The sequence below is a fragment of the Eleutherodactylus coqui genome, chromosome 1, assembly GCF_035609145.1.
Source record: "Eleutherodactylus coqui strain aEleCoq1 chromosome 1, aEleCoq1.hap1, whole genome shotgun sequence".
Classification (NCBI taxonomy): domain Eukaryota; kingdom Metazoa; phylum Chordata; class Amphibia; order Anura; family Eleutherodactylidae; genus Eleutherodactylus; species Eleutherodactylus coqui.
In genome coordinates, this window is record NC_089837.1 from 106,656,304 (window position 1) to 106,683,170 (window position 26,867).

Here is a 26,867-nt window from a genome sequence, read left to right on the forward strand (position 1 = left end):
ATAACTTGATTTATAAACAAATAAAATATTTGAAAGTAATAAGAACAAAAGACAAAAACAATAACCATGCACCACAGGGCGGACACAGTTCTCTCCAAAACCAGCCCAGTGTCTGTGAATCTGCAGAATTACACCATGCAACAAATACATTTTTTTTGTGTGTTCAGGAAATCAGTGTTATTTTCACATTATTTTGATAACAAACAAATGGTTATTAACAGTTATTCAGCCAAAACTTTGCTTGTCACATTGCCAAGATTATATGTATAACAGGAACAAATAAACTTTCCTTAGACACAAAAATCGCGTTGCCTAGTGTTATCTCTAACTAGCGCCATAACCTAAAGCTCCTAAACCCCAATGCTAAATAAACAGGCCTCACAGCTATAGGTCTGCTATGTTTTTAACTGAAAAATAGTACATAGAGGCATGGTTTGGGAAGTGTGGCTTAGCCAAACATGTGATTTTACCTCTGTTAGGCTGCCTGTCCATGGGCCTTGCAATATCCCGCAGCGGATCTCCGCCGCGGGAGTTGCCGCCTTGGAGCAGGAGCCGGCAGACGGATCTCCACGGTGAGACTATCTGACAGATAGGCTCACCCCGGAGAATCGCGGCAATTCGCAGCATGCTGCGATTTGCCGGCTGCGAGCGGAGAATTGCTACAATTCTCCGCTCGTGGCGATGGGGGCTGCGCTTTCCATGGCAACGCTATGGAAAGCGTGCACTGCGTTTCCTGCGACCGGATTATCGCCGCGGGGAACGCAATGCAAAAATGCCTATGGACAGGCAGCCTTATTCCACCTGAAAATGTATGAATAAACTGACAGTTGCTCCCATTCTTATATTGTGGCGCTATGGTCTAGTGAGGTCCCTTTTATTAAGGTGCCCTCCACCAATATCTCCTGTATTGTGTTGCCAGCTGATGATGGCCCTGTAAAAAGGCACCAGATACAGCAAACCCCCATATTGGGGCACTGACATCTTCATGAAAATGGACTGGTCATTTGGGGTTATTCAGGACGTACTAGGGCGTACACAGAATTCATGAGGTCCCCCATTTCAAAATATTGAAGTCCCCTCTCAAAAACAAAATGACATATACATATATAATTTGTATATCACAGTGTATTCAGATACAGCAGCTCAGCTCTAGTGTACCTCCAAATAATAATCATATACTATTTCTACAGTGTTAGGCCAGTTTCAGACAAGCATATAACAGTACCTTTTTGCTCTCATAATATGGATGACTGTTCCAGCCCAACTGCAGGTCCACTGACTTGAATTGACTGCATCATACTGTGATTCTCTGAGTTTAGGTCAACAGATCTCCTGTCAGGCTAGAACACTTGCATGCATTATACTCATCTGAAACTGGGATAATAGTGATTACAGTTACCTCCAGTGATCACAGGTGACATGTTCTCTAAATGGAGTCATCCAGTTCCCCTTTTTTCTCTATGCAAGTCCAAAACGCTATGACAGCCTCTCCCATTTATGGTTCATCTCTGCACACAAACTCCCAATCTTGCTGCTAACTCAAATTCTCTCAGTAATACATTATCCCATAATAATAGTACCCCATCTAGCAATAGTGCCCTCTCTATGGTCCCAACTAGTAACAGTGCCTTTTCTGTGGTCCTAAATGGTAACACTAGCCCCCGTGTGGCCACACATAGAAACAGTGTTCTTTCTGTGGCTCCCAACTTTTAATGGTGCTCCCTTTATGGTCCCAATTGGTAACAATGCTCTCTCTGCCACCTCAACTGGTAATATTGTCGCCTTTCTAGCCTTAACTGTTAATAGTACCTCAACGGTGACCCCAGTTGGTCATAATGCTTCCTTTGTGGCCCAAAATTAGTAATAGTGCCCCCCTCTATGGCCCCAACTGGTAATAGTGCCCCCCCCCCTTTATTATATAAACTGTCCTTCTCCACCCTCCCAAAAAATATGTCCAGGCAATAGCACTAAAAGCCTTTTCTCTCTTACAGAAATGTTCTTCCCCTGGCATCTGTGCTCCTGCATGTACAGCTAAATAGCTCACATCATCTTGACTTAGTTTTTTTTCTTTTCCAGCTAGTTCACTCCTTCACAACGTTTCCAATTCTAATTCATGCCTTTGCAGAGTTTGTGGCCCTGAGATCTTTGGCTCCCCTCCAAAATAACAGCACCACAGATTGTACCACCAAAAAACTAGTGCTACTCACCGTACCCCCAGAAAAAAATATAATACACTGTGCTCCCAGAAATTAATAATAATAATATGCACAGTGCTCTCAGAAACAAATTATATTCACTGTGTTCCCAGAAATAAATTATAATACACTGAGCCCCCTGAAATTCATTATAATTTGCACTGTGTGACTAGAAATAAATCATAATACATTGTGCGCCCTAAAATATTCTACCCTGTACCCACTGAACTCTGTAGCCAGATGCCTCCACACTGGCTACAAGATGAGATATGGTCAGCCATGGAGGCATACAGGACCTGTATGTTATCCTGTGGCCCATTTGCCCACAGACATTCCAGCTGAATCTCCTGCACGTTCATAGGCCTCCGAAGCTGGTGTCCTGGCTAGTCCCATAAATACTCAATCGGCGATAAATCTGCAGACCTGGCAGCCCAAGGAAATATGTCAACCTGGAGGAGACATTCCTGGGAAACCCTTGCTGTGTGCGGCCGGGCATTATCCTGCTGGAAGTTCCTTGGAAGCTCTGCCATGAGAGGCAACATATGTGGCTGCAGGATGTCCTGAACATATCGCCAAGCTGTCATTGTCCCTTGTACAACTACTATCATATACAATGACTCCCAAGGCTATCACACCAGCAGTGAAGACAGTATGTCGCTCCACAGGAAAGGCAGGATTGAAGCACTCACCATAAGGCCTCCATACTTCAACGTGACCATTGTTGGCTTCCAAACAAAACCTGAATTGCTAAAGATGATACAGTTCCAGTCTGTAGCAGTCTAGGCTTTTCATTCACAACACCACTGCAGACAAATGCCACAGTGTTAGGTTGTAAATGGCAGGACATGTAATGGGCGCCATCACACCAAATTCCCTCTACTAAGCACCTGGAAAGGGGCCAGGCAGAGTCAGGGTTTTGCAATAAAGGTGTCACCTGTGTCTGAGTGGTGGACAATGAATCTTGGATCTGCTCATGCTTGTTGGTGGATCAAATGTTCCTCTCCACTGGTGGTCTGTCTAAGCCATCTGGAGCCTGTTTGCTATATGTGCAAGCCCTTATGTAACCACTGCTCCCAACACCTCAAATGCTACAACAAGTAGCAATAATACATTATTGAGTCGGTGTGTGTGTATGGCGGCACGTAGCAAAAGTGAAAAAAGTCTTTTTCTGGTTCAGGAGCGCGGACTCTCTTGCAGTGGCTGGTGTGTATCCAAGTGTCTTTTTCTTCCAGTTTGACTGAAGTGGCATCTGGTATGGACCATCAAATCTCGGTTCTAACAAAACTATGCAACTGCTCCCTTGAGTTTGGATCTGGAACCGAGGAAAATACACATGTGATAGTTAACTCCTGATGTAAAGCTCTCATGTTGGAATTGAGGTCTTCATGCTAAGCATGGAGAAAATATAGGTCTGTTACAGGGGCCCTACCAAACTAAATTTGATAGGGGCTCAACTTAGTCTTACAATGAGGTATAGTTCTGACCGAGTAGAGGGCTAATAAAATGCGTACCTCTATATTTTCTATGACTTCTGGTACATCATATATGCAAATTACTTAGTTCAATAATGTATTTTTTGCCAAAGTCTTGGTATTGACATTTTGTTTATTTTATTTTACAAGCCACACCTCTAGTTAATGTGAGAAGAAGTCAATGCAAAACAATATAAACTCCCAAACCTTTGGTAGCTGTATGTAGTCAATCTGCAGTCGCTGAAAGAGATAGTCTGGCCTGGAAGCAACAGCGAGGAGTTACTTTGACCAATTTGCCTGGGTTGTGATGGGTGCATACCATGCATCCCTGTACAAACTAAATGACAGCAGTGTTGAACGCTGAGGCAAGCCAAGCAGAAGACACTATACCTCACATTACCTCCTTAGATTGATGGGTTGGTCCTTGGTTTAGGTGTGGCATCATGGAGTAGAGCATTCGGGAGAGGCACAGAAGCTTACCCTTCCTCCAGACCCCATCAGCGTTCTGTTCCACTCCTTTCTTTTGCCACTCTTTCTTTCCTTCCCTTTTGATGCCTGCTCCTGCAATTCAAGCTTAATTGATTGTAGTTACTAACCAACAAACAATAGTGCTAGATTATTTTACAGCTGCCCAAGAGTGGCACATGCCAGTATGTTTTTGTATTTTGTCATGCTTAAAGGAGATGTCTCGAGGAAGCAGTGATTTTTTTTTTGCCCAGTCCCCCTAATTAAGCATACATTACTAATTACCCCTGTAAATGACTTTCCTAGCTGGTTCGTACTTACCGTTCCAGCGTTTCAGCAATTTATAAAAGTTTCCCCAAGATGGCCGCCGGCTCTTTCCCCGTCGCTCGCTGCAGCCCGACGTGCGCGCTCCCGAGACGCTGCCAGCTGTGTCTCCATGGCAACCGGACGCCCCGCAGCCGCCGACCAGACGCCCCGCAGCCGCCGACCAGTCACCCACCGCCAGGCAGCAGGTAACCGACGCTAGCCCCCGGCTCCCCAGCGCTACGCTCCCGGCTCCCCAGCGCTAGACCCTCAGCCCAGGTGAAGGCCCCGGAGCCCAGCGCTAGGTTCCGGAGCCCAGCGCTAGGTTCCGGAGCCCAGGTGAAGGCCCCGGAGCCCAGCGCTGGGCTCCGGGGCCTTCACCTGTCAGTGAACATCACCCCCGACCCATCACTTACCCCCCTGGCCCAGCGCTAGTTCCCCCGGCCTAGCGACAGCCCCCCCATCGCAGCGACAGCCCCCCCCCGGCCTAGCGACAGCCCCCCATCGCAGCGGCAGCCCCCCCCCGGCGCAGCGACAGCCCCCCCCCGGCCTAGCGACAGCCCCCCCGGCCTAGCGACAGCCCCCCCCATCGCAGCGGCAGCCCCCCCCGGCGCAGCGACAGCCCCCCCCCATCGCAGCGACAGCCCCCCCGGCCTAGCGACAGCCCCCCCCATCGCAGCGGCAGCCCCCCCCGGCGCAGCGACAGCCCCCCCCATCGCAGCGACAGCCCCCCCCCCATCGCAGCGACAGCGACGACAGCCCCCCAGCGCAGCGGCAGCCCCCCCGGCCCATCACTTACCTGGACGGCAGGACAGCTGGACGGCAGGACAGCTGGGCGGCTTCTCCGGACAGCTGGGCGGCTCTGCACCTTCCTCTAACAGAGGATGGTACAGAATGGCCGCTCCAGCGCGCTCCCGAGCAGTGACAGCTCATCTGTGCATGCGCAGAAGAGCTGTAGCGGGGAGCACACTGAAGCGGCTCGTGCTGAAAGGAGAAGACCGGACTGCGCAAGCGCGTCTAAAAAAGCAAGCTGCCGGCGAATTTAGACGGAACCATGGAGACGAGGACGCTAGCAACGGAGCAGGTAAGTGAATAACTTCTGTATGGCTCATATTTAATGCACTATGTATATTACAAAGTGCATTAATATGGCCATACGGAAGTGTATAACCCCACTTGGTTTCGCAAGACCACCCCTTTAAGTATTCTCATGCATCAAACACCTGGCTATAATTTTAGGGCAAAAAGGGAAGCCAGTCAGGCGGATGAAACCTATGAGGGACCATATAATGGACAAATAATGGAAGCATAACTAGTGGATATCTGGGGCCTAGCAATATCTAACGGCAGGAGTAGGTTCAGATATATCTCAATTAGTGAATGCCATCATTATTCTGTCCCCAACATTTAATGGTAGATTATAATAAACATTTATTAACACTGTTTAACTTAGTTTTGCTTTACCATATGATTTATTCACTAATCTAAGTGCTTTTATTAATTCTACACAATGCAGCTTACAGTATAATTACTAGTACTCAATCACTATTAGAAGTAGAAAAACAAAGCATATAAACGTAATCCTGAGATGACTCATTTTAGCCTATTGTATGCATGGCCACAAATAGCCAAGGGTGGATTGTAAGGAAGGATTGCTATTTGCAGCCCCATTTTGTATAGTTACAGTCATGTATGCCCACATATTACTATTAGAAGGGGTATTTTTTTTGTGCTGGATACATACTCCACTCCTTCAAAGTAAGTGACTACTCATTGTTTGGAGAACAAACTATTCTTTTTGTCTTAGGAGAGCACAGTTTTTTATATTTTGTGTTTTTTTTTCAATGTACCAAAATTCTTTTCGAGTTTTTTTTGGATTCTTCTGCGGCTCTCCAACCTTTCCCCTGGATGCCCCAATTGGCATAAGAGGATTTGATTACGTAAACTAGGACTGCAGGTGTGGACACCTGGTCCCCATTTATCTGGGTCCAGGTGTCCACAGGGGTAAGTCCTTTTGTATACTACAATAATTTGTTGTTTTGTATCTATGACTTTCTTAGGCGTCGTCCTATTTTTAACCAGCTAATAGTATGGGTAGAATGCTGAAAGATATAAGGGCAAATGATGGCCTAATTGGGGTGTTACAGTTCTCTTAGCTGGAGACTTTCAGTAAACTTTATTAGTCATGCCCAGGGGAACATGAACCAACGAAGTATGGTTACTAGAGATGAGCGAGCACCAAAATGCTCAGGTGCTCGTTACTCGGGACGAAATTATCGCGATGCTCGAGGGTTCGTTTCGAGTAATGAACCCCATTGAAGTCAATGGGCGACTCGAGCATTTTTGTATATCGCCGATGCTCGCTAAGGTTTTCATTTGTGAAAATCGGGGCAATTCAAGAAAGTGATGGGAACGACACAGCAACGGATAGGGCAGGCGAGGGGCTACATGTTGGGCTGCATCTGAAGTTCCCTGGTCCCACTATTAAGCCACAATAGCGGCAAGAGTGCCCCCCCCCCGCACTGTCAGCGTAAAGATCGTTCTCCTCTGCCACAGCAGTAACAGCTGTGGCAGAGAAGAACGATGTTAGCCCATTGAATTCAATGGAGCCGGCAATACAGCAGGTTCCACTGAAAGCAATGGGCTGCCGGCATGCGGGGGGATGAATTGTCGGGAAGGGGTTAAATATAGAAGCCCTTCCCTGCAATTCATCCAGAAATGTGTAAAAATAAAAAAAATATACCGTATATACTGGCGTATAAGGTGACGGGGCGTATAAGAAGACCCCCCAACTGTCACCTTATACGCTGGGAATACAGCGGAGCAAAAAATAAAAATCATTACTCACTTCCCCCGGCGTTCTGCGGCGCTGCTGCAGGATGTCGCTCCCTCCTGGTCCCCGGCAGAGCATTGCTTTCTGGACGCAGGGCTTGAAATCCCCGCCTCCAGAAAACACACGTGCTTTCAGCCAATCACAGCCAATGACAATGATGTCATTGAATGTCTGTGATTGGCTGACGGCGTTTGTTAGCTAATCACAGTAGCTTTCTGGAGGCGGGGATTTCAAGCCCTGCGTCCAGAAAGCAATGCTCTGCCAGGGACCAGGAGGGAGCGACAGCCTGCAGCAGCGCCGCAGAACGCCGGGGGAGGTGAGTAATGATTTTTTTTTTTTGACACTTTCTTTTTTTTGTATTACCGGCGTATAAGACGACCCCCGACTTCAGAGCAGATTTTTCAGGGTTCAAAAGTCGTCTTATACGCCAGTATATACGGTATATACTTACTTTGTCCCGGCAGACGGAGTTCAGCGCGGCCGGCCTACAGTGGGTGTGAAGGGGGTGTGAGTCAGACCTGCCCCCTGATTGGCTCAGCGCTGAGTCTGTCTCACACCCCCTTCACACCCACTGCCGGCCGCCGCGGCTGAACTCCGTCTGCCGGGACAAGGTAAGTATATATATATATATATATATATATATATATATATATATATATTTTTTTTATTTTAACACATTTCTGGATGAATTGCAGGGAAGGGCTTCTATATTTAAGCCCTTCCCAACAATTCATCCCGCGCACGCCGGCAGCCCATTGCTTTCAGTGGAACCTGCTGTATTGCCGGCTCCATTGAATTCAATGGGCAAACATCGTTCTTCTCTGCCACAGCTGTTACAGCTGTGGCAGAGAAGAATGATTTGTCTTCTATATGTTCTCAATGGGGTCGGCGCTGCTGCCGCCGGCCCCATTGAGCGCATATTGAGAAGAGAACAGGAATCGCAGATCGCAGATAGGTGCGATCTGCGATTTCTATGGCCTATGAAGGACCGTTGGGGTTCTTGAAGCCTAAAATCACTCCTAACGCTCTCCCTATAGCAGCTCCGGCATCAACAGCACTTTCCTTGAACTATGTCAGAATGCATCTGTGGCGAGCCGCGGGCGGCAGATTTTAATACTCGGGTGACACCTGATCTCGCCAGCCACTCACTGCAGGGGGGTGGTATAGGGCTTGAACGTTGCAGGGGGAAGTTGTAATGCCTTCCCTGTCTTTCTATTGACCAGAAAAGCGCGCTAACGTCTCAGAGATGAAAGTGAAAGTAACTCGAACATCGCGTGGTACTCGTCACGAGTAACAAGCATCTCGAACACGCTAATACTCGAACGAGTATCAAGCTCGGACGAGTACGTTCGCTCATCTCTAATGGTTATGTTTAAAATCTTCATATTTGTAACCCCGGAGCTCTCTTAAGAGGTGACGCTTCCAGTAGGCATTTTTCAGAGATGTTACTTAAAATAGGAGACAGAGAAAACTCTGAAGGTAAGATCATCATAACACCAAGCTTAGCCATAGTGGTTTATTGTTGAAATCATTCAAAGGAGAAGGAATGCAATATAAATCTATAGATTAGGTTATACAAACTGATGATGCAGGAAACGAACCCATGGAATTTCTGAACACCCTCAACCCAACTGGTCTCTCACTCATTCTTAAGATTAGCACACTAGCTATGGTACTGAGGAACCGAAACCCTCCCAAATTATGTAATGGCACCAGACTGCAAATATAAGTTCTCCATCGAAATGTTATCGAGGCCACAGTAATCACTGGTGTGTTAAAGTGGAAACTGTATCCATACGACTACCGTTAATACCCATGAAGTACCAGTTTAAGTTCAAAAGACTGCAGTTCCCCCTCAAGGTTTAATGTACAATAATGATCAATAAATCACAGAGGCAATCATTGAAGATAGATGGACTAGACTTGAGGACTGTTTTTACATGGTCGATTCTATGTGGCCTGTTCCAGAGTGAGTTCCTTGCCCCTGAAAGTAATACTACAAATGTAGTTTACAAAGGGGTCCTTCACTTATCAGAATTATAATACAGGGATTATGAGAAGGGTTATAATATAACCAAAACACCAAAGATATATGATAAAGAAAGATAAAGTTTTATAACATAAGTTAAGGCCCTTTTAGATGAGATGAATGTCGGGCAAACAATCCTGACACTTGTCCCCATGTATCCGCATTCCCATGCTGTTACACAGGAGCAAGTATCGCTGGATTGCTCACAGCCCAGCGCAGCCGAGACTTGGGGTGACTTGAGGAAAGTTCTCTCCCTGCTCTTTCCCCGCCCTTCTCCATTCACTGTCAGCGGCGGCTGGCCAGTACTGAACGGCTGCTATTTACACTGAACGATCGTCATTCAGGATTTTAAGCTGTTTAACCCTTTCTAATCCAATTTGTATCCTGGTTTTCCTAAGGGGCTTCCTCCTTTCCTGCTATTATACAACAGCGCTATCTGCTGGCTAAAGCCAGTACTGCATGAGGTGACACGTTGGATAGGCTCCGACAGCAGAGAGGCTGGCAATATGCAGAAAGAGAACCCCAACGGACGTCTTCCAACATCGGAGCTGTACAGCCTTAAATCATAATGTCTTAAGAGTTCAGACAGTGGATTGGAAAGGGTTAAAACTGAACGACTGGACGATTCTCGTACAGTCATAAAGTTGTCCATGCATTTCGACTGAATGATAACACCGTGCAACAAAAGTAAAAAAAAATTCAGAGCAATAAGTAATTGATATGTTTTTGTAAAATTAAAACCTGCTGATCCCACCGGTAACATTGAATACTAGCGGCACGTCTCATTTTTAAGTTACAAACCATTTCCTTTATTTGCTAACAGTTTGGACGTACCCTAATATTACTATTCTACTGTTTTTGGTGGTAAATGACGCTTGGATCTTGACTTCCTCCTGTAAGTATCATTACTTTCCCTCTGTAAGAACCAGCAGAAGTCGCCCATCATATTCGGATTGTACTTCCCTTTGTAGCGGTCTTCAATGACTGAGATGTCTTGTGTGTGTAATACGCAGTGAATAGAAGCCATTGATTTCAATGGTTTAGTTCACATGAGCGTATTTTTTTGCACATTGTACAATCGCGTGAAAAAATATGCACCATGACCTTGTTGGGGCGTATAACACACTGCAATAAGCCATTGAAGTGCATGGGTGGGCACAAATACGCTGTGAATGCGCACACCATTTCAATGAGCCTGTCTACGTTATTTTTTGCATGTGCAAATACATATCGCATTTGCATGACTGAAATGCACTTATGTCCATGGGAATAAGCTCCAACAGTGACCCCGATAATGGTGAGCCGACTGGATTATTGTATAGACAGATTTCCAAAAAATAAAGTACAACGGCAATTGGATTACATTATCAACTGGAAAACCTTACATGGCAGAAAAAAACAGATATCATATTTGAATTCAGCACACTAAGGGCGCCCACCCACTGGCGATTTTTTTCCCTGCGAAATTCGCAGCATTTTTTTCTCTTCAGGGGTCTATGGGATTTGTAATGTTAAAATCGCGATCGCGCAAAATTGCGATTTCGCGGTAAATTGCGATTTTGCGCGATCGCGATTTTAACATTACAAATCCCATAGACCCCTGAAGAGAAAAAAATGCTGCGAATTTCGCAGGGAAAAAAATCGCCAGTGGGTGGGCGCCCTTAGGTTACTATGAGCCGCCTATCTACTTATCTGTTACATAAATTGTGTTGCACACTGTTATCAGTCAAAACCCAGCGGGAGCCTGAACAACCAGAATGATAATCGTCCCATGTAAAAGGCCTTTAATTAGCGATGGGTTGGCAGCAATAATTATAAAGATGGTTACAACTTGTATCATCTAGAAAGCATAATACGAATTTTATGTGGACGAAGTCGCAGGCAAAAGCTAGTCCCCAAATATAAGAGAGTGTTCACACTTATGCAACTATATTATTTTAGCTTTTTTTACAAGTTTTCCACCCTAAGGCTAACTTCACACAGGTGAGCGCGATATGGGGCTGTGAATCTCGCCCCTCATATCACACTCATCATCCATGTGAAACCCCTGAGGATTTGAGGCGTTTTCATGTTAAAATAGCCTCGCATCACTTAGGTATGCAGGGATCCTCATGCGTGGCTGTCATAACCACAGCAGTGGATTGCAGAGTTCTCCCATTGCTTTCAATGGGGCCTTTGCTGCTGCTGACAGCCCTGTTGAAAACAATGGTGCTGTGATCCGAGAGCACGCAGGAAGATAGAACATGCTGCGATTTCCCCCCCCCCCCCCGCATAGCATCGCATCACGGTGTGTGAACCTACTCAAAAGAAAGGGGTTCATATTTGTGCGTCATGTGACCTCATGTGACTTTATCGGCCATGTAAAGCCGCCCTAAAATATTTCAGTTTGTTTTCCAATGTAATTGCTCAGATAATGGGGTCACATTGGAGCTGGAAATAAGTGTGAAATTATTCTTCTTGATCGGATTTAGTATGACAAAAACCTGCCCTTTTAATAGGGGTACATAGACTTTATCTATCCTCTGTACTCAGGACAGTACTTACTGCAGCGTCAGGGGCTGCAAACACTCAGGTGTAATTCTGACAGCAGAACAATCAAACCCCACAGAACCGCATACTGTTTTAATTCCACGGCTAAGATGTCAGCCCAGGCTATTATAATGTCATTCCGAAAAAAAATCACATAACAAAAAAGCTATTAGAATGAATGAGATCATTGTAAAATAACTGGAAGGCAAGCAGGTCACTGGCTACATTATACTAATTTCCCAGTATTACATTACTAAGGCCCCTTTTATATAAATAGTATTTCATTCAATGCATTATTGCACAAAGCGGTCGTTAGCTCGGCTTGCAGGCTTCAAGAGAAAAATATTAGGCATACTAAAAGCTGGCCTGAGGTTTTGGGTGGCATTGAGTGATTTGAGCACTAGGTGGCAGTATTGAGGCACGAGCCAAATGAGTATTTAGCCTGGGATAAATGGTTAACTAAAGGCACATCAGAAAATACGAAGAAATAAAATGTAAGGTGAAAACAATTGGGATGATTTAGAGATGATTGATACATTAATATAGGACGACTGTGAACACATTTAACTAAGTGAAGTTTGTTTGAACATGTTGGTCTTATTACAGTTTGCGCTCGTATGATGTATTTAACATATTTGCAGGACGTTGGATCGGAGGACAATTGTAAGAAACGTCATTCGCTAGCAATGCATTCTTTCCAGGTATGTGTCTGTTCTGTGATAAGCCCTGCAGAAATGCTTTAATTGCAGAGGTGCTGATTAATGTATGGTACATCTGTGCATCCTATATGGTTCACAGTGAAGCTGACATCATAGTTCCTTCCTATTCTGATACAGAAGACAATTCTGGGAATTATTTTGATGAGCGCTAATAGATTTTGATGTCAGGCTTTTGATAGATGGCTGTTAAAGACTGGCGTTCTTATGTCTGTTGCTGCTTCAGTTCTCAGGGGTTTCTAGCACCGCTGCATCCCAAGAATGAACAATTCCGATGAGTCAATCCAAGAAAATGTCCAAAATCTGAAGAACTTGCTTTAGGCTTCCTAGCCACGTGGAGGAGGCTGAGCTACTTCATGAGGCTCTCTGCCACACCATATTATGGGGGAATAGAAGAGCAACAGTTCTGTAAGAGGGTTCTTGCACACAGACGCTTTTGACGCCAATTTCATGACCGCTAAATCAGTTCGAAAATTGGACAGTAGAGATGAGGAAGCAAACTCGGTAAGGACAGATACTCGAGCGAGTATCGTCCTTTTCGAGTACCTGTCTGCTCGCCCGCAAAGATTCGGGTGCTGGCGGGGGGTGGCTGGGGAGAGCGGGGGGTAGATCTCTCTCTCCCCCCCCCCCATTTCCCCTGCTCACTCCTGCAACACAGCGCTCACCCCCGCCGGCACTCGAATCTTTGCGGGCGAGCAGGCAGGTACTCGAAAAGGACGATACTTGCTCAAGTATCTGTCCTTAACAAGTACGCTCGCTCATCTCTAATGGACAGAGATAGTGCCCATTAATTTCAATGTATTTAATCACACATTCTTTTTTAACTCAGAGCAATAGTTTGAGTGAAACAAAATTGCAGCATGTCCTAATCCTGTCCAATTCTCGGGATGTCCATGTGCTGTCACATTCGAGTTGCGAATCTTAGGCGCAACTTTTTAAATGTCCGAGTGCATGTATCCTTAGGCTGACTTCACATACATAGCGGAAAACCTGCAGCAAATGCATTGGAAAAACGTAGTGGTCAAATTCACACCTAAGGGCTTAAACACACTGCCGTGGGCGCAGCTGTACTCGGCAGTATTGAGCGTAGCTGCGCTTAAACAAGGGAGATTTCTTCTACCTCACCGTCAGTTCAGACTCTACACCATAGCACAGGTGTTTGAAAATAACAGCAAGAAGATTGGCCATGTCCTATCTGAATACCAAAAATCATGGCTGCAAAACGTCAGAAAACAAAACCATTGATTTCAATGGCTTCGTTTTGACTAGCAGGATTATCGCCTGATAATACTATGTGCAAAAAAAGATATCACTTTCCCTATCTTTCTCACACATAGTTTTTTTATAGGTGAGAAAGGATAAGGCAAGAACTATTTTACTGCTTTTTCTTTTAGCCCGCGCACAATAGCGCGAAATTTAACACATTAAGGACCAAGCACAGTAAATTTACGACGCTTGGTTCTGGGCTTTAATCCCAGACGATAGTGAAAGTATACCATGGGATTAAAGCCTCTGCTTCTGCAACCAATCAGAAGCAGGACGGGTTGTCAGCTGTTAGACACAGTTGATAATCTGGAGGAGGAGGGAGAAGTGGTTTTTAACCACTTCTGCCTTCACCTTTTACTAGTACACAGCGCTCAATGAGTGCTATGTACTAAAGAGTGAAATTGTTTCTTCCACTACACGAGCCGGCAGTCACGTGACCACAGGGTTTCCCTGGCACAGCAGAGCTACAGGGTTCTAGCAGACCCTGATCAGTAGTGCCAGTAACTATTGTCACTACAGGGGAATGTTTTTCCCTTATAACTGGGCCTCTTATGGATGCCTCAGCTACAGTGGAGAAATGTCAAATAACAAAAAAAAGACCATGTGAGTTATACCCAGAGGTCTTATATGATGTCATGGGGGACATAGATAGTAAAAAAAAATAATTACATAAATAAGTAAAACAAAAGTATAGAATAAAATAAAAATATATACATAAGAAAGAAAATAGCCCAAGGCCAACGCCAACCAAAACTGTCGCCATATGCGCCCTGTAATCTAAAACCACATATATTATATATCAAAACATCCGAAACAAAATGAGGAACCCATTCCCATACTTTATTTTAGCATTAGTATACTAATTTTAAAAAATTAACTATAAATGCTAAACAAAACTTTCTTTTTAGCTTTTTACCCCCCAATACCACCAAAAAATAGAAAAAAAAATCAGTGAAAAAGATATTTAAAAAAATAGCCCTATATGTAACGGAAAAAAAGCTGCAAAAATAATTTTGGCAGCTGAAGGAAAAAAAATAGGGCAGTTAAATCACCACATGGGTAAAATCCCTAAAAGTGTCTGGTCCTTAAGGTACAAAACAGCCTGGTCCTTAGGACTTATTTATATAAGCATATATAAGTTGGCGTTTTCACAGTCAGCCGATATACGCTTCCATCTAAGCTATTCCCCCTTCCCTCCCCCTAACCGTCTCTCTGCCTCTTTCTTCTTCTCCGATGTCTGCAATGGGAGGGGACGGGGTGGGGCTAGGATCCGCTCTATCCCACCCACTCCCATTGCTGGCTATGGGCAATAGAAATAAAGTGGCAGCATCCAATGGTGTAAAGAAATCCAATGCGTTTATTTTCCCACAAGGCTTGTGGGAAAATAAACGCATTGGATTTCTTTGCACCATTGGATGCTGCCACTTTATTTCTATTGCTGCTGCTTTTGGGATTGGATCCATACCCCGATGGCTGTTGCATCCCAAGACTGTGTCCCAGCCTTATGGCAATAGGAGTGCTGCTTCTGTGCATATACTTGTGCTGGCTATGGGCAAGGGGTGAAAGCTTAGCTCCGCCCCCACCCACTCCCATTGCAAACAACTCAGACTGGAGGAGAGACGCAGAGAGATGGTGAGTGGGAGGGAAGGGTGAACTGCTTAGATGGAAGCGTATATCGGCTGGCCGTGAAAATGCCGGCCGATATACGCTTGTGTAAATAAGCCCTTAAAGTTATAAAGAGTAAAAAAAAATTACATTTACCTTGTTCATACGTAAAGACACTCCATAGTGGCGAGCGCGTTTGCGCATGTGAGCATCCGTTTTAGCCCTCAGTCCTCATACAAAATCTGAATAAGTAAAAGCCTAAGTAAGTCTCCATATAACATCGGAGGCATATGGAAATACAGTTGGGCCACATAGAAGTCTATTGGTGCTACCAGTCACAGATTGTACATAATGTGGCCATGTGCAGGAGACCTTAATTGAATGTACTATTTAAATAGCTTAAAAAAATGGCTGAAGACACAGTCAATCGTGGCTGGTGGGTGTTAGGTCTGCTAACCGTTCCTGCTGCCCTATTGCTGTTGCGAGCGGACTCCGGCGTCACTCTGCTTTTTCTGTATAAATGTACTTCTTCTACTTTCTATCAGCACTGCACTAGCTAACCCTGCTTAGTGCTCACAGCACAGCTGCAGCTTAACTGGCAATCACCCTCCTATTTAAGAGAGCTGGGAATCCTCCATCTTGGCCTCAGTATTGATGTGTGTTTGCTTCAGACATCAGCATGGCTAGGTTGCCTGTCTCATGAGTCTTTTGTCTGTTTGATCCTGTTTCCTGTATCTGTTTATTTTGTATGTTCTTTGACTTGTGCCTTAGCCTGTCCATTTTCCCTCCAGTCTGTGTATGGTTCCTGTCTCTGTGGTAAGTCAGTCCTGTGCTGTGTGCACTATGCTCATTGTTCCTGTATTCTGTCAGGGATAGTTAGGCCCGAGATTCCAGTACTGGGCCGCCCTTAACTGGCCGATCGCCCGGCTTGCAGGCAGGGGTGTTCCGATCGTCCTGAGTAGCTAAGGGCAAGTTTCCCATCTGAGATTTCCATGCAGCAGTCCATTTGAGCATATGGGTCAGCTGCCCGCCACACCAGGTCTGTCCAAAAGTCAGGCTGGTTGGTAAGCACAGTGGATCCACATTCAGAGTCCCAAGCAGTGGTAAGAGGATGTGAGAGGTATCAGCAGTCTTATCACACAGTAAGCTTGACAGTTGCAGTTTATACTAGGTGGTACTACTACTTTAATGTTCTAGAAGAAAAGTTCCATAGTTTAGAATTCAACTGTTATACTCTATTTCACAATCACTGTTCACCTCACAAGGGCCTCAGGCAAGTGTTAACTTCATCCAAACCTCCAGACAATGTTAACTTCATTATGTTTCACAGAGCTTGTCATAGTTAAAGGGGTTGTCAGGTTATCAGATACCATCCGTTCAATAGGGTTAACTGTAGTAGTACTTACCCTTCTGCCACTATTAGGATCCAGCACTGCAGCCGTGCTGTGGTCCTGGCATTTGGTGTGACAGCTGACACCACCAGAAGTCAAGTAATCACAGCTCATTCTTCTGGAATAAGCACTCACATCTTGAGTGCCATGATGCCAGGAGTTTGGGAACATTACACTATAGCCTCTGATTGGCTGCAGGGGTCACCTGACTTGTGATGACGTTAGCGGGCCTTGATCCTGATGGCGGTGGAAGTGTAAGTACTGCTTAGTTTCTAATTTTACTCTAGTCCACCCTATTGAAGGTATGTTGTCCAAAAACCGGACAACCCTTTTAGTCAACAACTCACAGATCAACTTATCTTCATAACTTTCTATATACCGATGGAGGGGCGTCACTGCTATCCATGGCCCTATTCTTTAAATGCCTTCTTCACTCAACCCCTTCTACGACTGTCCTATTCAGTCCATTACACAGCAGGACTTAGTGAACTAGGCCACCAAAGAGTAGACTCTAGTATGAGAATAATCTGCTTCATGCCTGGATGCCTGACTACACAGTTAATCAAAAAATAACATTCATCACTTTCACCATGTCACCTTCTTATTGTGAAAACCTATTCATCACTTTCTTTTGTCAGCTTTCAACTTTCTGATTAATGAGAAGATGTCATTATAAATTAAAAGATGACCTTCTGAGCACCGACATCGGTACAGGGAGCCATTACTGCTCTGCTATTTTGGTGTCTGATACACATGAAGATAAAACTACTTCTGCTCCATAATGACATAGCGGAATTGTGATAGGGAATACAATAGGGAAGCTCTGTGTTGGTGACAAGAACTATATATACTAGCTTCATAGGAATTTCCTGCTTTTTTGTAAAGCTTGTAAGAGGAGCTCATCTTCAGAATAACAGAGATAATTGCAATTAAGGGGGTTCTGTCATTAAAAAAGAAAATTTCTATACTTACCTATTCCTCCCCCGTCAGTCTACTTACCAGATCTTCACCTCATCTATCTTCTCATGTCTCCAGCAGTCAGAGGGTCACCTCCCCTCCAGCTGGCTGATTCTTCTGCTTCCTATGAGGTTATGTACATTCACAGGCAGTCTCTTTCCTGCCAGCCAATGTAAGTTATGTCACTAGTTCATAGCCTGGCAGGGAGTGCCGATCTACTGCAGAGACTGCACATGCCCGCTGTAGGGACATTATACATGTCATGATCATGGCAGTGATATAGTGTGTGATTTTGTACTTTTGCAAAATAAAACAAAAAATAACTTTATATTTTAAATTGGGTACATTTTTAAGAAACTTATTAACATTTATCCCATTATTTATTTAATCCCAATGGTAACGCCCCAATGTGATTATTTGGTTCGTACAAGCCTTTGTAATAGTCAGCCTTGCAAAGAATTTTTCTCTGTGAGTTTAAAACTGTTAAACAATCTATTAGGCTGTGCTGAAGGGTCATTCTAATAGGCATATAGCCTAGAGGAGTTTCCTAAGCTTCTAACAGCCATAGTGTTCGATCACCATCCTGTGGTTGTATTTGCAGGGGGCCAATGGGAACAGAGGGAGCCCCCTACCTCAGTCTAATCACCTAGATGTTGTGGTTACCATTGACCGTGGCATCTAAGGTGTTAAACAACAAGGATAAGAGTTTTCAAGGTTAGCTTGAAAAAGGCGTTATACTGTAAACGCCGAAAAGCGCTGCCAGCAAACTCTGCACATGTAATTGACATTTGCATTTTAATGCTGTTTTATTATCTTTTTGAAAATCCCACTTAAACCTTGGGTTACTTTACTATAACACCAAGGGGTGATTATTATATAGAGAGATCTGTCTATTGGAGCGCGGAAGTTCCTTTTTTTCTCTTTGGATGCATATTTCTTTCCCCAATTGAATTATCATTGGGGTTATTTAACTACTGCGGCTCCCTGGATCTACAGGATCGTCTCAAAAGTCCAAGTATCTGCTATACGAGAACTAGGACCTCCGGTGCAAGCGGGATGCTCTCTGTTATAACAGAGTCCCCGCTTGGCACCAGGTGAGTTTATCTTCTATTTAGACACTGCGGTCTTTTGCATTGGTGGCGCTGATCACTATTCAAACAGCAGCCTTAGGCGGAGAGGAGAAGAGAAAGGGGACAGTTTAGCAGTCACGCTGCTATACTCCCTGCCACCTCCCTTCTCCGGCCACTGTCATTGGCTCCGATAGGAGTCTATGGCAGCGGCCGTAGTCCAGCCAGCAAGATAGTTCCACGACTATCTTTTATGCTGTGGGAATATGCTTGTGTGATCTGATGCATTGGAATCCAATGCATCAAATGATAGTGTATATCGGTCAGCCGTTAAAACTGTGGCCGATATACACTCCTGTGAATAAGCCCTAACAGTTATAGTTATGTGTTTGTCTTGTTTTGGGTATTTAATAATCTTAATACGTTATAGCTTTTCTTCTTGTCTTCTTATGTGGCAGAGGGGCTTCTGCACGCCTATAGCTAAGTCCTGAAAGAAATCAAATGTTTTAAATACTAGTGATCAAATTATTTTTGGCAGGAGAAGGCTTATTATTATTATTGCACAATATATCATATGTCATTGGAATGCAGGAAATGCCATCTCTTGTGCCAACCATGGGCGCACAGATGCCGCAGGCCTACTTTCTAAAAAGCGAGAGAATTTCATCTTGATGGTGATAAGAACCTCCCTGTAATCTTCAAAAAGCAGTTCTGCTGCAGTCCAGTTGTATATTGTAATAAATATGTCGTCCTGTAAATGATAAGGATGTTAGGAGTCTCCTCCGAGTTCCATAATCTGTACAAATACACTCGGCCTATAGCATTATGCCTTTATGTAGTTACAGAATTCCTTGGTGACTTTTAATTGTCTTTTCGTTTACATTGGGGAGGGGACATTATTGCAAAATACTAATTGTTACTTCAGGGGCGGATTAAGGCTACCATATGGCCTGAGCTTTAGGGTGCATTCACACGAACGTATATCGGCTCGGTTTTCATGCCGAGCCGATATACGTCGTCCTCATGTGCATGGGGGGGGGGGAGAATGGAAGAGCCAGGAGCAGGAACTGAGCTCCCGCCCCCTCTCTGCCTCCTCTCCACCCCTTTGCACTATTTGCAATGAAAGGAGGCGGGGCGGGGCTAAGTTCCGAGAATTAGCCCCGCCCCCATCCCGCCTCTCCCCATTGCAAATAGTGCAGAGGAGCGGAGAGGGGCAGAGAGGGGGCGGGAGCTCAGTTCCTGCTCCTGGCTCTTCCATCCCCCCCCCCTGCACGCGAGGACGACGTATATCAGCTCGGCGTGAAAACCGAGCCGATATACGTTCGTGTGAATGCACCCTTATGAAAAGTGTGGGGTCCCTTTCAACACAGCATTTAAAAATTGTATGCTACAGTAAATGTACTATAAAGATACGGTACCAGAACTGAGCTTGCTTACTATGTAGATATGGTACCAGAACCAAGCTTCAATAAATTCTCCAAGTTGCAGGTGAATCTCGAAAAAAATCCTGTACAGTCCCAACATATAGCGGACGCTCTCATACATGCATGAAAATACTTGAACATTAATTTAACACATACTTGGATGCACTGAAAGCACAACAAACTTTCTGGGTACATGGCACATATATACATAGTCATATACCAATCTATAAACATACATGCAGAAATTAATGGTCTCTTACTTGAGTGCTGATGGGGCCAAGGGCATACTGTAGTGAATTTCCCGATGGCCAAAAGAGTAGGGCATGGGTGGGTGACATTGCCCTGGGATGTGACATGCAGCACCATTGGAGGGAACTTACATTTCCCAATCATTAGACACATTCATAGCACCTTGAAAACTCTCTCTATGGTTGCCAGGACTGCTGGGGAGCAGTAGCATCAAAACCCATAGGAACAGTCTTCCATTCCCTGGCTATGTTGGTGACATCCATATTGCTGCTCCTCAGCTGTCCTGGCATCGATGTGCGCTGCGCAGACCTGTTGATGCTGCGGGGGGAGTGGGATGTGCAAGTGAGCTGCCTAGCGCTGCTTAGACTTAGGTATCATCTCACTAGATGCACGCTTTATTGTGCACTACGGGTGTGTATGAGGGGGGTGCCCTATAGAATAATGGAAATGTGGCTAATGAGCCCCCAGGCGGCTTCCCAAAATGGACTCATTATAAACACCACTGTGTTATTTGCATTCCTGCGTGATTCCTGGTGTACTGAAAAAATACTGGACACTTTGTAGTTTCTAAGAATCATTTTATTTTTAGGCATATTTATAACGTTAGAAGTCCTCACCCCCGGATGGACATAATTAATACATCTGAACATTAAACTCCAAACTCCTCTCCATTTTCCATTTCCACAGATTAGCACTGTTATAATTTCTCATGGACGGACCTTGTTGGTTGAGTAGAAGTGACTTATTTTTAGTCTTCCATTACCGCCACATGGTCTCCTAGTAAATGCTGGAGCCACGGTTCCCACGCTCTGAAAAAACAGCCTCCTTATTGTCATTAACTGTATTGTTCACAACGTGATACTGCTATTTCGTTTCTTGCATCACACCCAGGCAGAACATTGCGGCAATTAGGAATCATTATGAAAATACAGCAGAAATAGCTCAGCTTTGTTACTCCGTCTCATGTCACACATGTTTCCGTTCTGTAAGCTCGCACACAAGAAAAAGAGTGGCTCAAAGAACAGCGTCCCATATGGGGAAGTTTACATGCAAGAGGCTCTCATACCTTCTTGTAACTTGGCAGACTCTGGTCATGTCGGTTCACTAGAATATGAAGTGGTTATTAGTTATAAGACTCGTGTTGTTGTTTATACATTCATTATTTATTATGATTGTGTTATGGTTCAAGAGTAACACCTTTCATAAAGTAATATATCATCTGAAGTTCTAGGTTACAAACTATCCATCATCAGATTCAATGAGAATTAGGGCGGCTTTCAATATATGCTTACTCCTGCGCAACTTTTTAGTATTTTGCACCACTGGTGCACATGGGCCATTTAAACCCACCCTGATTTAAATGGCTTTTAAGCCAAACAAGGTTCTGGTGCATGCAGGTTTGAGCATACCCGCAAGTATACTTGTGTGCATTTGTGCATCTCCCATAGATCTCTTTAGGGCTCTTTGGTGTGCAAATACGCACAAAATAGAGCAAGTCCTATTTTATTGCGAACCGTGCACACTAAGAAAAAAAAGTATGAGCTCATTGTAATCAGTGAGCTTTATTTTCTGCGTTTTTCGCGCCGGATTTCTCCATGCACAAATAACATATATCCGTCTGAAGGAGCCCTTATAAAGTAAATTATGTGAGCCCAGCCAAAGGGCTTATTCAGACGACCGTATATCGGCCGGGTATTCACGCTGGCCGATATACGGTGTCTCTCTCTGCAGGGGGAGGAGGCTGGAAGAGCCGGGAGCAGTGCTCTGAGCTCCTGCCCCCTCTCTGCCTCCTCTCCGCCCCTCTGCACTATTTGCAATGAAGGGAGGCTGAAATGGGGGTGGCGCTAATTCTCAGAACTTAGCCCCGCCCCATTCCCGCCTCACCTCATTGCAAATAGTGCAGAGGGGCGGAGAGAGGGTGGAGAGTTGGCGGAGAGGGGGCGGGAGCTCAGAGCACTGCTCCGACTCTTCCAGCCTCCTCCCCCTGCAGAGAGGGATGCCGTATATCGGCTGGCGTGAATACCCAGCCGATATACGGTCATCTGAATAAGCCCTTAGGCTGGGCTCTCATAATCGTATCTCTCAGCGCATCGAGAGATATGAGTGTGACATGTAGCCAGTATGCAATGACATTGCGTACTGGCTATAGATGAGCGAGTATACTCGCTAAAGGCAATTGCTCGAGCGAGCATTGCCTTTAGCGAGTATCTCCCCCGCTCGAGATGGAAGATTCGGGTGCCGGATCTCTCTCTCCCTCTCCCCCCACCCCTGCTCCCTCCTGCTGACTGCCGCTACTCACCACTCCCCCGCACCGGCACCCGAACCTTCCGTCTCGAGCGGGGGAGATACTCGCTAAAGGCAATGCTCGCTCGAGCAATTGCCTTTAGTGAGTATACTCGCTCATCTCTAGTACTGGCTTTTACCCACCCATCGCCATGCACTATCTTGGTGTGTATGTGCGCATAACACGCGCTAAGATAAAACATGCTGTGATTTTTCTTGCACCCGAATTTCGCACAATTTAATAATCTTTATTTCTATAGCGCCAACTTATTCCGCAGTGCTTTCAGCAGTAACATGACCGCCTATGGGAGATTAGTACAATGTATTATGGATACAAAACATACGCATAATACGCAGTGGTGTGATCCGGCCTTACAATGTGGGAACCAGTCATACTGGGGTACAGCATTGTCTTGCTGAGATTTGACACAAAATATCTAAAATTCTATTTGTATAATTTACTACAAACTGACATTCCTGAGGATTATGCTACATAAATTGATGGTTTGACTTGATTCTTAGCTCCCCTTCCCCCACGTGCTCAGCGCTATAGAAAAATAATATATCCCCTGCGGCACCAGAGTGTCGTTTCTGTGCTTTGGCGCCACGGCACTTGCCAGGTTGATGTCGTCGGGTCTTCTGGCCTTCCAATATAGAAGTCTCTGGCAGGTTTTACAGATGGTCAATGATGATATCCCTATTGGATTTTACAAACCCCATTCACTTAGGCCGCTTTCACACGGTTGAGAAACGTGCACGAAATTTGTGTGTTGCGCACAAATCTCGCGTAAATATGAACCCCATTCTTTTGTATGGAGTCAAATATACGAGCGATGCTATCGTGGCATGCTCTATCCTTTTGCATTCCTCGGAACGCATAGCCTATTGATTTCAATGGGACCTTTAATGACCTTGCATGGCTCTTGTACGCTGTGCGATGTGCATGCGAGTACGATGTGAGGTTTCCCATTGAAATCATTAGCTTTTAAACTTAATAGCATAAAATCTGCATGCTTAAAAAAAACAACAACAAAGACTTGTGCACGATAGTGTGGAGTTTGAATAGTCAAAATAAAAATCACTGGTTCAAGCGCAAATATGCCCCATAGCAGCGAGTGTATTTGTGCATGCGCTCGTGTGTTTAAGCCCTCACAGTGGCTTTTCGAGATGCTTTACAGTAGTCTCATGCGCCATTCACACAATGGACAGGAGCTGATTCATTGACTTCTATGGGAGAATATTCTAGGTATGTTCTATGACCTGTGTAGAGGTCTTTGTGCAGGGAGAGAGAGGGGGTGAGCTGTGACCATCACCTATTATGAATGTTGAATCCTGTGTAAGGATGAGCGAGTATACTCGCTAAGGCACTACTCGTTCGAGTAATGTGCTTTAGATGAGTATCTCCCTGCTCGTCCTTAAAGATTCGGGGGCCGCCGCGGAGCGGGGAGCTGCAGGGGAGAGCGGGGAGGAACGGAGGGGAGATCTCTCTCTCCCTCTCTCCCGCCTGCTCTCCCCTGCTCGCCACCGCGACTCACCTGTCAGCGGTCCCCGAATCTTTATGGACGAGCAGGGAGATACTCGTCTAAAGCACATTACTCGAGCGAGTAGTGCCTTAGCGAGTATACTTGCTCATCCTTAATCCTGTGTTATCTGTATATCCTGTTTGTCTCTCATTGTAATTCTGCCTGTGATTATAATGAGATGACTGCTGAAATATTTTCTATATACTAAAGTGTCCGATTATTATTAGGCTTAGTGGTCAGAATGAAAACTGCAGGATTTTAGGATTCTTTAAAACACAGATACTGACATTAAAGAAATCACCAAAAATTGAACATTATATCCTGATTTATACAAACAGGTCATTTCCTCATGACACCTTCCCTTTCATCATCTTTTATTTACATAGCATATGCATATTATATCACATGGTATTGAGTTCTGTACCCATTGGGGAACACAATCTATAGTCACTATAGATGAGCGAGCGTACTCGCTAAGGCAAACTACTCGAGCGATACTGTAGGCGCTGTGATTGATATTTTACTATAAATCCCATTGCATATATTTGTCATTAATTATAGGACAATTGGTTATTCTTAAATTATCTACATCAAAATTGTTACATTTAAACCCCCTTAAGGCGATCATGCAAAAAAAAAATATAATTACAGGTAACACAGAAGATTAATGACTCCAATGGCTTCCATAAAACAATAGTAATGTAGTATAAAAAATGTCTCGCAGACATAGGAGACACATGATACTGGTTTTATGGATATGTTTCATATTATATCACTTATTGCACATTTTTGTTTTGTACAGTACTTTAAAATGTTTTCTGCATGTCTCAGGTGGGAGAAGTAGGATGGATTGTTACTTTCAAGCCTTATGGTTATAACCCACTAATGGTTCAGGTCATGCAACAATAACCCCCTAAGTACACGGGCTCATTTGGTAGCCCTCGGGAAACAGCTGTACAGCTCTGGTGGACTTTCTGCTATGTACGTTCGGCAGAAGTCAGGTGACCGCTGCCATCAATAAAAAGCCACAGCATCACCAACTATTCTCTTGGCATCAGCGCTCATATCTTGGTTGCCATGATAGCAGGAGTTCTAGGATGGTAATGGAGGTACCAGGACAAGCTGTTTTCCAAGAGGCTGAAGAGAGGGGAGTTTTGCCTCTTTAGTTATTTTATGCAATGCCCAGCTGTTAAAACATTTTTGATATGAGAAAAACCATATGAGGGCGGCTTTAGATAGCCATAGGCGCTACTGCGTTCGCCGCTATGGATCGTATTTGCGCCTGAACAAGGTTTTTCTTCGAGCGTTCAAACTCTGTGCCATAGCACAGGAGTGTGAAAAAAACCCGGGAAAATAGCTGCTGCGCAATTTTTACAGTGCTATCTTTTCTCGGTCGTACAATTAATGGGCGAGAATCCCAATAGTGAAAACGAAATCACTTAAATCAATTATTGACTGATTATCACAGCCGCATAGCGGGAGAAAACCACATTTGTCTTAAACCACCCTAAGGGCTTATTTACACAAGCGTATATCGGCTGGTGTTTTCACAGTCGGCTGATATACGCTTCCATCTGAGCAGTTCCCCCTTCCCTCCCCCTCACCGGCTCTCTGCCTCTCTCCTCCACTACGGAGTTTGCAATGAGAGGGGGCGGGATGGGGTGGAGCTTAGCTCCGCCCACATCACGCCCACTCCCATTGCAAAGAGCCGGAGGGGAGGGAAAGGGGGAACTGCTCAGATGGAAGCGTATATCGGACGGCCGTGAAGATGCTGGCCGATATACGCCCGTGTAAATAAGCCATTAGGACAACAATTTTACGGAATTTTCATCTCAACTTTTGAAAATCCCAATTTTTTTTATTGTTCTTTTGACATAACCATTTAAAGGTTTGTTTGTTGCATATCAACGTGTAGTTTTTATTATTACCCTTTTGAGGTACATATAAAGTATTGTATAACTTTTATTAATTTTCAGGGTAGACGGGGAGAAATAACACATCAACTATGACATTTTTTATAATGTTCACTATGAGGTATAAATGACACAATAACTTTTTTTCTGTGGGTTGGTACAATTCTAACAATACCAAAATTATACATTTTTTTTTTGGGGGGGGGGGGGGGGGGGTTCTAGTTTTTTGGAAAGTAATTTATTTTTGGCTCTGCTGCATTCAAAGTTCCGGCACTTTTATTTTCATTGATGTGTGACCTGGGTGGGAACTTGCTTTTGCTTGACAAGCTGTAGTTCTTATTGGTACCATTTTGGGGTACATAAGACTTTTGTGATCACTTTTGCGGCTAGTTCACATCAGCATTAAAGGTTCCATTCAAGCCTCCATCGCTGAATTGCATTTAAAAACAGGATGAAGTATGCACTGCACTATTTAGTCCTGTAAAAAGTCAGAAGCAAGGCTAGAAACCAAACGGATCCCATTATAGTCAATGGGGTCTGTTCAGAGCCTTTTGAGTCTGTCATAGGATGGATCTGTTTGGACAGGGGGTGCAGTTTTCCTGCTCCCCAAACAGAACAGGAATATGAGATCACTAAGCACTGATCTG